Consider the following 18,394-nt stretch of genomic DNA (forward strand, 5'->3'; position numbering starts at 1 on the left):
ATTTGTATCTCACAACTTGCATTCCATTCTCATTGTAAATACATTTTCATTATTTTGCAATATGTTCTCTCTCATGTCCGTTTAGGATTTTTCCACTCTCCACCTCTTCCTTCTTGGTTTCCCTTTGATAGATTATTTGTATGCAGGTTATCTTGGTGAGTTATGGAGTTGGATTTCATCAACTCCTACAAAAGAGACCCAAATTAGGCCTCCACATGGATTTGTAGGGCTTATAACATCTTACCCTTAAGGATTCAAAATCTCTGGTAATAAGGGCATTTTTTCCCCTAGATACCTTCTACAAGATTATTAGGGTCTTAGGCTCCAAAAAGGCCATATAATAGATTTTGTAAAATGAATGTTTAGGAGGGTTTTGAAGGACTACTTATTGTCCTCTTGTTTTGAATGCATTCCACAAATCACACAAACTTCTCCTCTTGAACACAACACCTTTACATACTTCCCTTCATTCTATCCAAAGGAAAAGTCTTGATTTTACTCCCATTGCTCATGAGAATAAATTCTTTGCTGCTTGCTCCTAACCAAGCATCACCTAGCTCGCTTGGGGCTTTGTCAAATGATCACCTGCACTTTCTAGCTAGGCCCTTGCTTGCATAATGTTACAATTTAGGGTCTATAGTCTTATAATCCAAAGGACTAATATTTTCACATGGTGGAAACAAGAATTATAGCCCATTTTCCATTTTCACACCTCAAAACTAGGAATTTATAAACAAAACTTGAAAGTTGGAAAAGAAACTCTAATGCACTAAAACTAAAGTAATCTAATGCCAATACAATGAAAAAGTCACTATGTACAAACTATCTGAATCCATAATTGTGACAACCATATTGCAAATTGCTTCCAAATAAAACAAAAACTAGTATTTTCTAATGCAAAATCATGCACAGTCTATTGTAATTGTCTGGTGCAAGTTAACCACTATCTAATCACTGGTGCAAGTTAATCTCAAATATGTGTGTGTGTGTGTGTGTGTGTGTGTGTATGTGTGTATATACATATGTGTGTGTGTGTATGTATATATATATATATATATATATATATATATATATGTATATGTATGTATGTATAGAGATCTATATATGTATATATACATTATATATATAAATGTATATTTTTATATATATTTACAATTGTATTTATGTAGATATATATGTTTAAATGTATGTTTCCATATATGTATATATGTATGTATGTATATATATATATATATATATATATATATATACAAACTATCTTCGATAAGTATATATACATGTATATGTATACATATGCAGATCTGAATCATTCATATGCTCTTCTCTATATATGTATATTTCTATTTGTGACCAAAGCTAGAAGTGTAAGGTGCTAAATAGTTTTACGGATTCCTATTTTGAGAACAAGTGACTTGTCAGATATTTGTTTTAAGGGGGTAAGACCAATTAAACCTTACCCTCTTTCTTTTCATTGCCATGGAATATTGTTTTGTTATTACATATTATTCAAGGATTCCAACATTTACCTCCAATGTCCACCATTCTTTAACTATACCATAGATCTCCTCAAAATTTGGTTGCTCCAATTTCCTCCAACATTAATATTTGTAACCCTCTCAACCACTATTATTTGTAATCCCCAATATGTTGGGAAGGGAATCTAGCTGAGAAATTTTTTGATCCAACCTTGCATTTGTTTTTGAAGGTTCTTCTATCATAAATTCTCCCCTTGTATAAAAAGAGGTATGCCTTCTTAAAGACCCTTATAAAGGGCATCTGTAATGTATACAGGACTCTGGTCCCAAGCTATATTGGGGGTTTTCTTTTCTGTGTTCTTTTTCCCCCAGTGCCTGTAGTTGAATAGGGAAAAGCTTTTGTAATTTTTTTTGATAATATAGCTTAAAGTCTTGATTACTATTGCGTATTAATGAATTTTATACCATATTAATGAATGTTATGTGATTGTATTGATTGAATGTTATAGTTCATAAATGGATGAATGAAATGAATGAAGTATGTAATTAGATGTTAATGGGGAATTTAGATTGATGTTAGGGGGAGGGGGGTGGGGCCAGATGAGCTTCCACCTTTACATGGTTGGCCTTGTTAAGTAGAGAATATTAAAGTAGTCTTGAAACGAAGTGAAGCTCAAACTAACATACCTTATTTCCTTTATTATTAATTTTTTTTTAGTTGTTCTCTTAATTTTGTATGAAATAGAAATTATCATCTTCAGCTTCAATTCTCTCTAAGGGTGAAGCTTGTTTGAGGTAAGTCAACCATATGCTAAAATTGACACATCTTTTTGTTCCAATAAGTTATTGTTTCCTACTTCGGTTCTATCTAAAATTTGCTAAATTTTTAGGCTCTCATGTAAATGTATAGAGGACATTGTGAATAAGGATGGTTTGGATAAGTATTATTTCTTATTCATAATGGATGATTGAAAGGTTTATGAAAGTGGAATGGTGCTTTTCTCTTTGGTTTGGAGCATGGTAAATAACTAATGTCATTCAATTCACATTGCAGGGCATATGGTAGTGGAAAGGAAGATAGTCCTTTGTGTGATGTCCCTATTAGAATTCTTTAGAATAATTGAGAGGGGAGGGTGAATCAGTTATCCAAGGTCCATTGATGTCCAATACAACTTTTTTCTACAAATCCTTAATTGCACATAATTGAAATTATCATGCATGTACTTCAACATTAGACAATCATGAAAAGTAAACATGCATCACACCATAACACTAAGAATTTGATAACCCATTAACCCTCCAAGAATAAGAAGGTAAAACTAGAGTGGGGATGATACCCATAAAATAACTATGCAATTGATTTCAACCACTTCTAATGGTCTGCCTTGTTAAAGGCCTGCCCTATTAAAGGCTACAACACATTGTTAAATGTGACCTTGTTAAAGGATTTAAGAATATTCAACTTGGAATATCACCCTGTTAAAGGATTTACATAGAGCTGTTAGGCTCACCCAAGTCCATAGGATTTTTCAGTCACCTTCTCAAAAGAATCTTTCATCCCTCTCTAAGGATCTCCTATCCTTCTCCTAAGGATCACTTTATCCTTCTCTTGAGGATCTCTTTGTCCTTCTCCTAGGGATCTTTTTATCCTTTTCCTGAGGCTTATTCACCTAGTTGTTAAGCTAACCTAGCAATGTAGGGTTTCAATATCTAATACAATGGTAAGAAAGTATTAGAAGGGTTTTGACTTGATACAAATTGCAACTTCAACCTTGTAGATTTCAGATCGCTCTCTAGTCCTTTTCTTTTCTTAGCTTTCCTCCCATACAGTGCTGATAGCTTGTTCACCCTTCAAGATTTATCTCCTTGAGTTCTTCTACTCATTATGCCAATTCTCTGTCTGGCCGCTCGATCAATAAAGAGACTTGATGCTTTGTTCTTACTCCTCTAGGCTTCTTCGCATGATTACACTTATGACCAACTCCCTCTCATGCATGCACTCTTGATCTCTAACCTATAACTCCTTATAAAGAAGTTATATTCTTGATTTCTCGCTCAAATCTCCCTTTCCAACTTTAGGGTTTTAATGGATTAGGTAGTATACAATGTATCTGTCCCATATTTGGTAAATCCATTAGCATTCGCCAAAAATTTTTTACATAGTGTTCTGTGCCACTAGCTCATCATTCTTATCTTCTATCTAGTTCACAAAATTCTAGATAACTACCATGTCAACTCAGATCTGGCGAATCTTTGACTTTTTAAAATAATGCAGCAACTCAGCATCATTGGTTTACTGATGCTCGACACCTTCTGTGTTACTTGGCTTCTTAATATTATTTACTAGTGGTCGGCACCTAAAGACTGCTCAACACTTGATCTTCACTCGGCACCTGAAGATCACTCGGCACATGTATCTTGCTTGGCTTAACCTACAAATCTGTTCGGCACCTAACTAGAACTTAGTTAATCCTTATATCTTTGATATGTCTTAGTGTGTCTATCCTCTGTGTCTTAGAGTATGTCATCAATACATTATTTCATCAATGGCTTAGCTAATATTTATACTTCATTACAACATCATAACTTCAAAAATTCTCTAAGTACTCTAGTTACATCTTATTGATTGCCACCTCCTTGTCAATCAACCAATTGATAGTATTTGGATCACTTAAGTAATTGTCATTCCTGCAAGTAGCAAGTTTGACCTCAATGACAAAACAATGATTGAAACATTCTTTAACAATTCCATTTCTCTTTATTCATGATCTTTTCAATCATTTCCAACAATCTCCCTCTTTGGCATTGATGGCAAATCAAACTGATCAAATGATTAAGCTGATCAACTTAGTTACCACCAAGATTAGAATCCTTTGTTTTGCTTCTCCTTTGGGCTACTGCATCCTTACTCTATATTCCTAATCCTTCATATATATCTCCCTCTTACTTTCTTTTCATCAGTTTATCCTATATCTTCCTCTTTGACATAAATGCCAAAGATGTAGCATCTTTAACATGCTAAATATAGGCTTTCCAGCTTCATGTTTTTCTCCCTCTGTCACCATGCTTGTGACTGATATAGAGTTTTTTCTCCTGTTATCATCCTCTACAACATACTTTTGATGTTTCAATGATCTACTCTTGTTGATGCAGGGCAACTTCTATGTTGCTTTAGACTGCTTGAGTTAGGGGCATTACCCCCAACTTGCCTCTAAGATATTCATAAGCATCTTTGGGTAATGGTTTGGTGAAGATATTTGCAATTTGTTCCTTTGTGTGAATGTACTCCATCTTCACTTGTTTGTCTTCCACCAATTCTCTGACATAATGATACTTGATTGCAATATGCTTGGTTTTTGCATGCATTACTAGATTCTTGGATATGTTTATAGCACTTGTATTATCGCAATATAGTATTACAAGTTTCATTACCTCTTCTTTCATTCCTTTCAATAGATTTTTAAGCCACACAATGTTTGTGCAATTGACTACTACTGCCACATATTATGCTTTTGTAGTGGACTAAGATGTGCATGTTTGTTTCTTGCTAGTCCAAGTAACTAGCTTTTTACCTAAGAATAATGTTCCTCCACTTGTGCTTTTGCTATCATCAATATTGCCTCCCCAATCTACATATGTGTATGCATTGATCTCAAACTTCTCATTCTTTTTGTAATATAGGCCAAAATCATTAGTTCCTTTGAGATACCTCATTATCCTTTTTACTGCCATGAGATGATTTTCTCTAGGATTGGCAAAGAATCTAGCCACTATTCCAACTTTTAGTGCGATGTTTGGTCTGCTATGTACAACATATTGTAGTTTTCCAATCATGGATCTATACATTGCTTGATTGAATTCAGTTGATTCATCATTTTTAGATAGCTTATGTCTTGTTTCCATTGGTGTGCTGACAGGTTTGGAGTCTTCCAATCTAAACTTCTTGAGTATCTCCTTGATGTATTTTGATTGTGTCACAAATATACCATGTTTTAGTTGATGCACTTGCAATCCTACAAAGAAATTGATTTCTCCAAACATAGACATTTCAAACTCATGTGTCATTTTGTTAGCAAAATTTTTTCAGAATACTTCCTTCCCTCCAAAAACTATATTATCCACAAATATTTCAGATACAAGAATATCCTTACCTTCTTCTGATTTGATGTACATGTTGTTGTTATCATTAGTTCTTTCAAATCCTATTTGCACCAAATACTTGTGAATTCTTTCATGCCAAGCTCTAGGGGCTTGCTTCAATCCATATAGAGCCTTATGTAGTTTACATACCTTATTTTTATTCTTTTCATCAACAAAACCTTCTGGTTGCTCTATGTAGACTTCCTCTTCAAGTATACCATTCAGAAATGTAGACTTTACATCCATCTGATAGACTTTAAATCTTTTAAAGGCTACATATGCTAGTAAGGTCCTTACTCCTTCCATTCTGGAAACTGGAGCAAAAGTTTCTCCATAATCTAGTCCTTCTTGTGCATATCCTTTGCAGACTAATCTTGCCTTGTTTTTGAACACCCACTTGGTTCCAATCACATTCTTATCAACTGGTCTTGAGACTAAGGTCCATGTCTTCTTCTTCTCAATTTGTTCTATTTCTTCTTTCATAGCATTATACCAGTCATCATTTGTTCTGGCTTCACTTATTGTTTTTGGTTCCATTTTGCTGAGTAGACATGTTTCATTTCTGAGTCTATTCCTTGTCATTGGTCCTGCCTCTTTGTTTCCAATAATTGGATCTGTAGGATGATGTCTTTTCACATTCTTTACCAATATAGGTTCTTTCCTTGTTTGCATGTTGTCTCTTTGAGAATCTATATCCTCATGCATATTTTCATCGGGTATTTGTTCATTTTCTTCTTGTTGGCTGTTCTCAAAATCTGAACGAATGTTTTCTATATTCTATAGCTCAACTTCTAAATGTATCTATTGTTTGACATTCACTGTCTGTGACTTGACAGATACTGGATTCTATTGCTGATTGTCATTCTGAGTTGCAACTTCACCATTATTAGGTATACCTTCATAAAAATATACAAAGGTCTTTTATTCTTCTGCTTTCTTGGTGTTTTCAGCACTTTAAACTTCTGCAAGCTCATCAAATTTCACATTTTTGCTTTCTACTACTTTGTTAGTGTTAACATTCAGGCATTTATAAGCTTTGCTACTAGTAGAATAACCAAGAATGTGCCTTCCTCACTCTTTACATCAAACTTTCCATTCCTAGACTCTTTATATATAGCATTTGCATCCAAATATTTTGAAATATTTTACATTAGGAGAATTCCCATACCATAATTCAAAAGGTGTTGTACTTGTACCTTTCTTGACTTGAACTCTGTTCAGTGTGTAGACTGTAGTACTTACAGCTTCTCTCCAGTACTTGAGTGCAACATTTTTCTCCATCATTAAGGTCTTGGTATAGTCAATAACTGATCTATTCCTTCTCTCTGCTATACCATTCTAAGGTGGAGTTTTGGGTGCTGATGTATGCCTTTTAATTCCTCTTTCATTGTAGAACTCTTCATATTCTCTTGATGTGAATTCACCTCCTCTATCAGATCTGAGAAATTTTAGGCTCTTTCTAGTTTCTTTCTCAACTCTACCCAAGTACCATTTGAACATTTGGAATGCATCTGATTTTTTTTTCAGGAACATGACTGTTATCATTCTTGAATAGTCATCTACAAATAACATTATGTATCTATCACCTTTGTAGCTTTGTACTTCAATAGGACCACACAAGTCAGTGTGAACTAGCTCTAATACTTCTTTTGAAGTATAAGTCTTGCTTTTGAAAGTTGAATTGGTTATCTTTCCTAGTTGGCATTGTTTGTACATGATGTTATCAGGCTTCTTCAACTTTGGTAGACCTCTGACTTTCTTCATTTTGCTGATGCTTATCAAATTGTCAAAATTTACATGACATAACCTCTTGTGCCATAACCATACATCATTAGTTTGAACAATAAGACAAGAAGCATCTTCCATGTAAAGGTAAAACAAATTACTCTTAGTCTGATCACCTTTTCCTAATAGACTTCCTTGAGAATCATAAATCTTAGCAACTTCATTTTCAAATTCAACCTTACATCCTATTTTTCCTAACTTTGAGACACTTAACAAGTTTTATAATTTAGTCCTTGAACATAGTATGCATGATCACATGATATCTTTTCAGTAAGCTTGATACTACCTTTCCCTTTGATCTGACATGGTGCATTGTTACCAAATCTAACACTATTTCTTTCATATTGAATAAAGGTAATGAACTTACTTTTGTCTCCAGTCATGTGATGAGAGCATCCCCTGTCTATGATCCATCTATTATTTTTGTTCATGTAGGTTACCAGAGCAGTTGCTTCATCTTCATCTAATTCATCTTCCATAGCCACATAGACTACTTCATCATCATTCTCATTAGATTCTTCTTCAACAATATAGCATCTTTTGCCTTTACCTTTGTAGTCATTGTTTTCCTCTTTCTTGTTCTTGAAGTTGCCACCATCCTTGTAATTTTTCTTTTATGTGCATCTGGTTGCAATGTGACCAACTTCATTACAATTGTAACAAATGATTGGTAGCTTACCTTTGAATTTACCCTTTCCTCTATGAAATCATCTTGCTAGTAATGCCTCCAACTGGTCTACATCATCTTCATCAGTGTTGCTATCATTGGATAAATACTTTCCTTTTCCATTCTTTTTCTTTGTTTGAACCTCCTCATTGTCTTTCATTGTCATCTTAGCTTTGAATGCAGATTCAAATTTTTTTGGCTTGTAGTTGTCAAAGTTGGATAGCTCAAAGGCAGTGAGTCTTCCAATTATTCCTTCAAATGTCACTGTGTTTCCTGGTACACACCTTAGCTCTTGGATGGCAGAAACTCTTATAGCATAGATGAGAAGCAAAGTTCTCAAGTATTTGCTGCATACAGTTTCTTCTGCTAACTATCCTCCTAGGCTTCTTATGGCACTAACTACTTCCTTCATTCTTGCAACATATTAAGCAACATTCTCTCCTTCTTCCATTTTCATATCATCAAATTTTCCTCTTAGGCTTTCTCTTTTGGCTCTCTTGACATTATCATCTCCTCCATAGATTCTTGATAATGTATTCCACATCTGATGTGAAGTATCACATCCTTTGATGTCATCATACTTGGCATAGCTTAATGCTGAAGCAATATCTAACATTGCTTGATTATGCTCCTTCTTCTTGCTCATGTCATCTGTAGTGAGGGGTCCTACAAGGTCTACATGGTCAACTATGATTGAGGTCTATGCATAGTCACCAATTGATCTGAGGTGTAGCTTCATCAGACATTGCCATGCAACAAAGTTGTCTTTGTTTAGCTTGGGAACTTCTCTCTTGGACATCTTGATCTCCCTACTGCTAGTACCTTGAAACAACTCAGTAGATTTCTCTGATACCAATTGTTAGAATTCTTTAGAATAACTAAGAGGTGGGGGAGGGGGGGGGTGAGGGGGGGGGGGGGGTGAATTAGTTATCCAAGGTCCAATGATGTCCAATACAAATTTTTTCTACAAATCCTTAATTGCACATAACTGAAATTATCATGCATGTACTTGAACATTAGAAAATCATGAAAAGTAAACATGCATCACACCATAACACTAAGAATTTGATAACCCAGAAACTCTCCAGGAATAAGAAGGTAAAATTGGAGTGGGGACGATACCCACAAAATAACTGCACAATTGATTTCAACCACTTCTGATGGCTTTCCCTGTTAAAGGTGTTACCTATTAAAGGCTACATCACATTGTTAAATGTGACCTTGTTAAAGGATTTAAGAACATTCAACTTGGAATGTCACCCTATTAAAGGATTTACATAGAGCTGTTAGGCTCACCCAAGTCCATGGGATTTTCAGTCACCTTCTCAAAAGAATCTTTCATCCCTCTCTAAGGATCTCCTATCCTTCTCGAAAGGATCTCTTTATCCTTCTCTTGAGGATCTCTTTTTCCTTCTCTTGGGGATATCTTTATCCTTTTCCTGAGGCTTATTCACCTAACTGTTAAGCTAACCTAGCAATGTAGGGTTTCAATGTCTAATACAATTGTAAGAAAGTATTAGAAGGGTTTTGACCTAATACAAAATGTAACTTCAACCTTGCAAATTTTAGATCACTCTAGTCCTTTTCATTGCTTGGCTTTCCTCCCTTATAGTGCTAACAGCTTTTTCACCCTTCAAGATCTGTCTCCTTAAGTTCTTCTACTTGTTATGCCAATGCTCTCTCTCGTCACTCGATCAATTCAGAGTCTTGATGCTCTGTTCTTACTCCTCTAGGCTTCTTCGCATGATTACACTTATGATCAACTCCATCTCATGCATGGGCTCTTGATCTTTGACATGTAACTCCTTATAAAGAAGTTTTGTTCTTGATTTCCCACTCAAATATCTCTTTTTAACTTTAGGGTTTCAATGGATTAGGTAGGATACAATGTATCTGTCCCATATCTCGTAAATCGATTAGCATTTGCCAAAAATGTTTTACATAGTGTTCTGTGCCACCAGCTCATCATTCTTATCTTCTATCTAGTTCACAAAATTCTAGATAACTACCATGTTAGCTCAGATTTGGTGAATCTTCAACTTTTCAAAATAATGCAGCAACTTGGCATCATTGGTTTACTAATGCTTGGTACCTTATGTGTTACTTGGCTTCTTAATATTATTTATTGGTGCTTGACACATGTATCTTGCTTGGCACCTAAAGACTACTCGGTGCTTGATCTTCACTCGACATCTGAAGATCACTCGACACCTGTATCTTGCTCAGCTTCAACTACGAATCTTTTCGGCACCTAACTAGAACTTAGTTAATCCTTACATCTTTGATATGTCTTAGTGTGTCCATCCTTTGTGTCTTAGAGTATGTCATCAATACACTATTTTATCAATGTCTTAGCTGATCCTTGTACTTCATTACAACATCATAACTTCAACCTTTCTCTAGGTACTCTAGTTACATCTTATTGATTGCCACCTCCTTGTCGATCAACCAATTGATAGTATTTGGATCACTTGAGCAATTGTCATTCCTGCAAGTAGCAAGTTTGACATCAATGACAAAACAATGATTGAAACATTATTTACCAATTCCATTTCTTTTCATTCATGATCTTTTCAATAATTTCCAATAGTCCCTATATTTGAAAATGTGCACATGAAGCTTTTACGATATGTTTCATTTGTTGATTTCCCAATGTGTATAATAATAACTTAGTTTAGTTATTTGTAAATTTTTATGCAAATCTTCAGCATATTATTACTCTACAAAACAAAATTGACCTGATCCAGGATAGTGTAGCAAATAACCAACACGAGACAATTCAGAAATTTATTCTTGTAAGTTGAATTTCATTTTGTGCATTTTAAATATATTTAATCTCAATGCTAAATGCATTGATGATTGTTACCAATTCTAATATCAGCATTTGTTTTTCCTTGTGACCATAAGGTGTTGTAAATGTTTTGGTTGTATTAGGGTACCGTTGTTGATGGAGTTGCAGTTGTACCAATATCTACACAACTAAAGTATAACATTGATTTTGTATGTGAATACATAACAAAGAAGATTCCTATTCCTGAGCATAATTTAGGTTTCTTTTTCATTAATAGGATCTTTAATCCTTTCCTATTTTTTTTAATCTTAGTAGTTCGTAATTTATTTTTCCAATCTTTTTTTTCCTCTAATGATAAGGATATTTATGATTGTATGCTTCTTCCATGATAAGACATGAGTGTTCATCTAAGCTCTTGAAAATTGCCACATTTTCATCACCCAAGACATCCAAACCAGAAAACTCCCCACTTTCTTTAGTAAACTTTCCATTATCATCTACAGGAGATGACACTAGAAGATTATATTTCATGTCAATCAAAAAAAAATTTTGGCCATGGCCTAGGGTAGTATGAACCAACCCTATTCTAGATTCTATCATTATATAATCTCCACCCACAACAACAAGGAATTCCCTATTTCTAAGGGATGGATATAACTAGAATTTTCAAGATCTAAACCACAAAATGTTCCCAACACATCAAGCTTAAGTACCCCCCACTTCAATTGTAGAGTACTAACTAAATCTTTCGCAACAACAATATGTTGGCTTCTTTCAAAAATAGGCTTTTAAACACCTTTTGTAGTAGTATCTACATATTATTTTGTTCTTACCTTGACCATTGCATAAAGAACATGACTATTGACTACAATAACAAAATTTGTAGGAATTGTCCATGCTGTTGTAGTCTAGATAACCAAAGCAAATTGGGTAAAAGTCCTTTGAGAAAATTGGAAGTTGTGTTTGCTATGTTAACCACTTTGAAAATAACATAAACACTTCTTGATATGGGTCCCTCTAGATACTCCAACTCAGCCTCAACCAAAGCCATGCTAGATGAGGGACTCCGATTTTCCCAAATACTTCAATCTATGTAGCTTCATATATACTCTAGAGAAAGTATCAAATAGGGGGACTAGGCACATGGTGCACCTTATACTCTTCAAGTAGCTTATATCTATTGATAAAATCTTTTAGTATCTTGTTCAACACATGCCCAATATGAAAATTTCCATTAGCATAAGGGGGACCATCATGAAGAGTAAAAATATCTCTCGTGTTCTTGTTTGCAACCCTATTTAATATCTATTTCTCATCCCATAGCTTCTATATTTATAGTTCATGTGTTGTTGAATTGGCTCTAAGGGTGAAGCTTGTCTAAGGTATGTCAACCATATGCTTGTACTCATTTTCATCTTTAGTTTTGCCTTGAGATGTTTTATGTACTATTGCCATGACAAAAACCTTCTCTCCAAATGAAAGAGTTGAGCAAGACCTATTAGAAACTAAAACAAGAAATGGGTATTGTTTTTTGCAGAAAATGGATGCATTGCCAAATCACTTGAAACTAGGGATGGGTGTAGAGCTATGTTTAAGAAAAACTCTCAAAGAAGAAAGTGCAAGGCTAGAAGAATCAGCCAACAACCTATTTCCTCCTAGGGCTATACATGTAATAGTTAAAGAGGATGCAATGCTACCCCTAATTGGACATTGAAGAATTGCCCAATCCATAGCCCTTAAATAAAAAATGTTGACCAGGTTGAGATTAGAAACCTTATTTTACACACTGTCATGTATTTTTCTACTTTGAATTCTACATCAACACTCACATAGTGGATAGGAGCCTACAACAAAGATGAAGACTATTGGTCAGTGGTGCAAGTTAATCAGTGAGGAGGAGGAAGAGTTCTTAATCCATTTTTTGTGTATTTTGAAATCATGGCTTGCAAAGAGACCACATTTCTTTGAGGCATTCTATAAAATAGTTCACATGCCTTCCCTATGATTCAAAATTTTGCATGCATCCTACACTCTCTCATCCTAATGATGGATTACAGAGAGTGATCTAAAATGATGCTACTAAAAAAAAAACATAATCAAATCCAAAATGAAATTGCATTACAAATGGATTGTGGAAATCTAATATTGTTAATTTTGCATGCATGTCTACCAGGACTATATATATATATATATATATATATATATATATATATATATATATATATATATATATATATATATATATATATATATATATATATATATATATATATATATATAGTCTATAATAGATTTGATGAGATTATATATGATCTCATGAATTCTATTATAGATATATATATGTTTAAGTTGTCATTGTCCTGGTAGTCATGCATGCAAAATTGACAATATGAGATTTTCGTAATCCATTTTTAATGAAAGTTCATTTTGGATTTGATTGTGTGTGTTTCTTAGCATTATTGTTTCAAATCACTCTCTATAATCCATCATCAAGATGAGAGAGTGTAGGATGCATGCAAAATGTCAAATCATAGGGAAGGCATGTGAACTATTTTATAGAATGTCTCAAAAAATATTTGACCTAGCACTAGTCAAAATTTCAACCAATGCTTTGTAGTTTTCGACCAAACATTGGTCAAAATTTTAACCAATTCCTGGTAGTTTTCTACCAAGTATTGGTCAAAACTTTGACCAATGCCGGGTATTTTTTTTACCAAGCTTTAGTCAAAATTTTGACCAATGCCTAGTAGAAATTGTGCCAGGGCTTTTGAAAGATTTTGACCAATGGATTATTTGAAATTTCAACCAACCAATGAGTTGGTCAAAATTTTGACAAGAAATTTTTTGATGAACTGGTTGGTCAACATTTCGACCAACCTGTGTCAAAATTTTGACCGATATTTGACGAAAATGAGGTCAAATGTACTAGTGTATCTTGGACACTTATTAACCTCCTACACTATACAACATTGTTGTTTGACCACCTTAATTAGGACCTTGGGCCCCTGCACCAACTTTGGATATTTTGCAAAATATGGGCCCACTTTTACACTATATAGGTTCCAATATTACATGTTTTCATTTCATGTTTTGAGAATTTTGTGTAATATTTGATAAGAGTTTAGAGACATCATACATTATAATTTTCTTCATTAGTTTACTATTTGGCATGCAAATAAACCTTCCATACATATTCAATTTTTCTTATGTCCGAGAAGAGGAACATTGTAATCCAAAATTCAGAGGCATATGAGTTCCTTAAATGGTTTATTACATCTATTGTTGAGTGTTATTTGTGATCCATATTTATATTGCATAATTTATTTGATTTGTTTAGATGTCATCTCTACTAAAGAGATAGTAATATTTAATTATTTTATTATTATCAATTATATACAAGATACTACTAATGCTTGTATATTATTTATATTTGATATAATTTTATAGCCCGTATATTCACTTGTGAAGAAAGTGCATGCCTAACAATATGAACTCAAAACAAAATAAGGTGACAATTTCTAGATTGTGGTCTTGTTTCAAAACAAATAGTGATGGAAAATGTTATTGTCTTTGAGAAAAATGAAAGGGCTTAAAGAATCAAAGAATTATAATCGCAATAGGTTAGAGACATTGTAGGCAACATGATCACATTGAAGGGGGAAAGGATTTTTGCCCTTTGGTGAATGTGGATTTTGAACTAGAGGAACATGGAGGTGTGAATATTGAAGGAGAAGGTGATGCTCCCATGGAAGAAGATGATCCCAAGGTAGAGAACAAAATTATATTTGTTGGTATTGGTGCAATTGATAATGTACTGGAGAATAGGATTGAAGAAGATTTTACTAGCACAACTGATGAATATGATGAAGATAATGATAGTCATGCATCTAATGATGATGATGATGAGAACCTTGATATACCTCCTCTTGGATTTATGAAAATCCCCTTCTACTATTGAATCATTCCACTTTTCTATTTGTGGGAAGAAAATTGTGTAATTTTTTTTGTCACAAAATTATTTCCATGGAAGTAACATAGTAAAACAAAAATGAAAATCATAACTTTATATGTTATCTACAGATTGTATGTTTTCATCATATGTTCATACAATGTATGTGTGTGATGATGAAGTCCAACTAGCTATTCTTTATAATCTTTTGTGTTGTTATTCAAGAGGTCATCTTTTAAATCAATAACATGTTTCATGCCTTATGATCAAGTTTTCAATCAATATTTTGCACATTGGCCACTTTCTAATGATTATATTGAGTGTGATAGGAAACACCCATAATACTAGTATCATTTTAATTAAGAAGAAAGTATGTATGGTGATAGATATGATTATTAAAGAGACTTTTATTTATACTCTAGTATTTATATATATATATAGGTTTTCTTTATATTTTGTTACAACAACCATTGTATAGAATACTTATCCATGTTAAAATATCCTATAGTAAATTATATACAATTGATTTCTAAAGAAACTATCTCAATACTGATTGATTTTCTCAGTTCTTACTATATGTGGGTGGCCAGGTTTTCAAGTTTGTTGACAAATATAGATGCAGATATAGTGATTCATTATAGTTTAACATTTGCCCATTTTATTGTTCTTATTTTGGATGTCATGTAAGTATATCCTACCATAAACCTTCTAAATTAACTAATAGAAAAAAAAAGGGAATAGGCCTGAGATATATTCATTAAATTTATGCAAGACAACTTACTTTGGGGAGTAGCATGATTGCACAGAGCCACTACAAATGAATCTTACCTAAACTACATTCAAGTAAATGGCCATATGTCGAGTGTTGAGGAAAATGTGAATATATTCATATGGGACTATAAACATGTAGGAACTTGATCTCTTGTAGCAAAGGTAATTAAGCTCAACAAATCTCCCATATTTTTCCCTGCCTTTTCTTTTGAATGGTTCTTTTTTGAATGGGTATCATCTTTTTTGAAACATGATCTTGATAAAGCAATCAAAGAACTTGATGGAAAAAATATTGATGGTCTTGATAAATGTCCCAAGTTAAACATACACATTATTTTAAAAATTTCAATTCAAATAGTTTTGTTCTTCTGCACCCTTCCATTGAATATCACTTTTAATGTTTGTACATGATAGTTTTATTTCTATTTTAAAGCTCCTATTCTTGTAGTGTTGACCTGATATAAAAATATAGATTATAAAGTCCATTAGAATTCTCATTAGCTTCATTGAATATTACCTCAAGTATGAAGTCCCAGGCATGAAGATTCAGACAAGTCTTGAAGTTGTTGTTAGAATATATAGTTCACTAATATAACTAGGGGGAGAGGGGGGTTGAATCATTTATCTAACCAATATCACAAAATAAAAACTTTAATTAATCTTAACCATATGAGTAATATGAAGTAAAACCACAACAAGATACTCATACACAATAACACTAGATATGTTAACTAGGGAACCCTTTATCAAAGGGAAAACACTGGCGGGCATGATACCCACAAGATGATGTACTAATATAAAAATTCCTTGTTAGAGGATAGACGCTATGAGGAGTTTGTTACAACATTCAATACATATGAGTCCCTATTAGGAGACTTTCAATCTCTATTAGGAGATTCCAACCCTAATAGTAGTTGAGGCAACCCTGTTAGGAGTTATGGAAGATAGCTAGACCCTCTAGCCAAACAAATTCAAGGGAAAGATCAATGAACCCACTATCCAAATGATCTCTGTATTATTCCTTATAGAATAATAGAACTAAATTAAACTTCCTTCCTCTATCTCTGTCCTGTCAATCAATTTTTGCTCCTTCATATCTTGTAACCAGATCATGAACTATGCATCTAATAATCGCTTGGTTTGCTTACACTCATTTAGTAAGCACTCTTCTCCTTTTTGCACTTCTCACTTCTTACATAAATAGACACTCTCAATAATTTATTTACAATCAAGGAAAACATCTTTCCTTTATACCAAATCTTTATAATAATTCCTTTAGTTGCCCTTGAGGTTTTCCTAATTAATTAAAATAAGATAATTAATTAATTACAATTACAATAGCACTATTGGCTAAGAGTCTATGCAATACTTCAGTTGTGTGATACTGATGCTACCACACTCATTGATGTCAACACTTGGCTGTCCTCTATCACTACCAAACTATGCATCTCTTAATTACATTTTAGATGAAAGATAGCCAACAAATGTCAAGAATTACTTTCCCAATATTTTGTCTATAAACTATTCTTTGTAAATTAGGTACAACTTTTATATGTCTTTGGCTCAAGCTTTGTGCACTTAGCTACATCATCAGGATATTGTGATGTACATTTCTATAATTGTACATGACCAAACAATCAAAATACTATATGTACCATCAATATTTCTATCTGGTAGTTTACTAGTATTTATAGAAATAGTGCTATATTGACATCAATGACAAAAACAATCATGAATATAGCATATCAATACTCTCGAATGCTCAGGATACTCCCACAACATAGTATCATTAGAATTCATGCTAACAATCTCTCCCTTTGGAATTGATGAGAACATAGATGAAAAATATCCAAGTTCCAAGAATACCAAACAATGTTTTGTTGCTAATTCTGACTAACATTAGTTGTTCACATGCTAAAAAAAAATCTCAAAACAATATGTGCACTCTCCTTCTTCTTAGACATCAATTTTTTACTTCACACTAAATAATTTGTAATACATTAGATACACATTCTTTCTTCTTTACATGAATCTTTCTAAATCTCTCTAAAGAAATACCACTCCCCAATTACATAGGGGTTCTTCTCATACATATGCTAACTCATGCTTTTGGAGATTTTTTTCATGCATATTCTCTCCCTCATTGACATCAATGTCAAAGGTTTAAATCTCAATACCAATTGTTACATACTAATTGTTAATTAGTTGCTCTAAGTCATCAACCAACTTGAGTGTCCAAAGACACTATTTAATACCAAATATCAAATACCAAATGTCCTCAATGAATCAGTATATACCAAATATTCCCCCATACAAGAAGCATCATCATTTAGTTCAGTCAAATAATAGTTCTCTATACCACTAGACTGATACACTCTATGCATCATCTACTTAGAAGTTGATAGGGGCATAACCCCAATCATACATCTCAAGTAATCAAAAGTATCTTTAGGAAAACGCTTCATAAAGATAGCTGCAATTTGATCCTTAGTACTGACATACTCCAATTTGATCTCCTTTTCTATTGATTTCTCTCTCAACACATGATACTTAATAGATATATGCTTTGTCTTAGAAAGTAATACATGGTTATTAGACATACTTATTGTACTTTTTTTATCACAATAAAGTATAATAGAAAAGGAGATCAATATACTTCAACATCTTCTTCATCCACAAAACTTGATTATAGTTGTTTGCTCATGCAACATACTCTATCTCAGTAGTGCTCTATGAAATGCAATCTTGCTTCTTGCTTAACCAAGAAACTAATCTGCCTCCAAGAAAGAATGCTCCACCACTACTGCTCTTTCTAT

At 33.4% G+C, this 18,394-nt stretch overlaps 1 pseudogene; it reads right to left on the reverse strand.

Annotated features, from left to right (window-relative positions):
- Positions 1 to 11,206: 11,206 nt before the first annotated feature.
- LOC149565653 (isoleucine--tRNA ligase, chloroplastic/mitochondrial pseudogene) lies at positions 11,207 to 12,589 on the reverse strand (annotated as a pseudogene).
- Between the last annotated feature and the right edge of the window lie 5,805 nt (positions 12,590 to 18,394).

The sequence above is a fragment of the Cupressus sempervirens genome, chromosome 3, assembly GCF_028749045.1.
Source record: "Cupressus sempervirens isolate cs-2001-9-10 chromosome 3, ASM2874904v1, whole genome shotgun sequence".
NCBI lineage: Eukaryota > Viridiplantae > Streptophyta > Pinopsida > Cupressales > Cupressaceae > Cupressus > Cupressus sempervirens.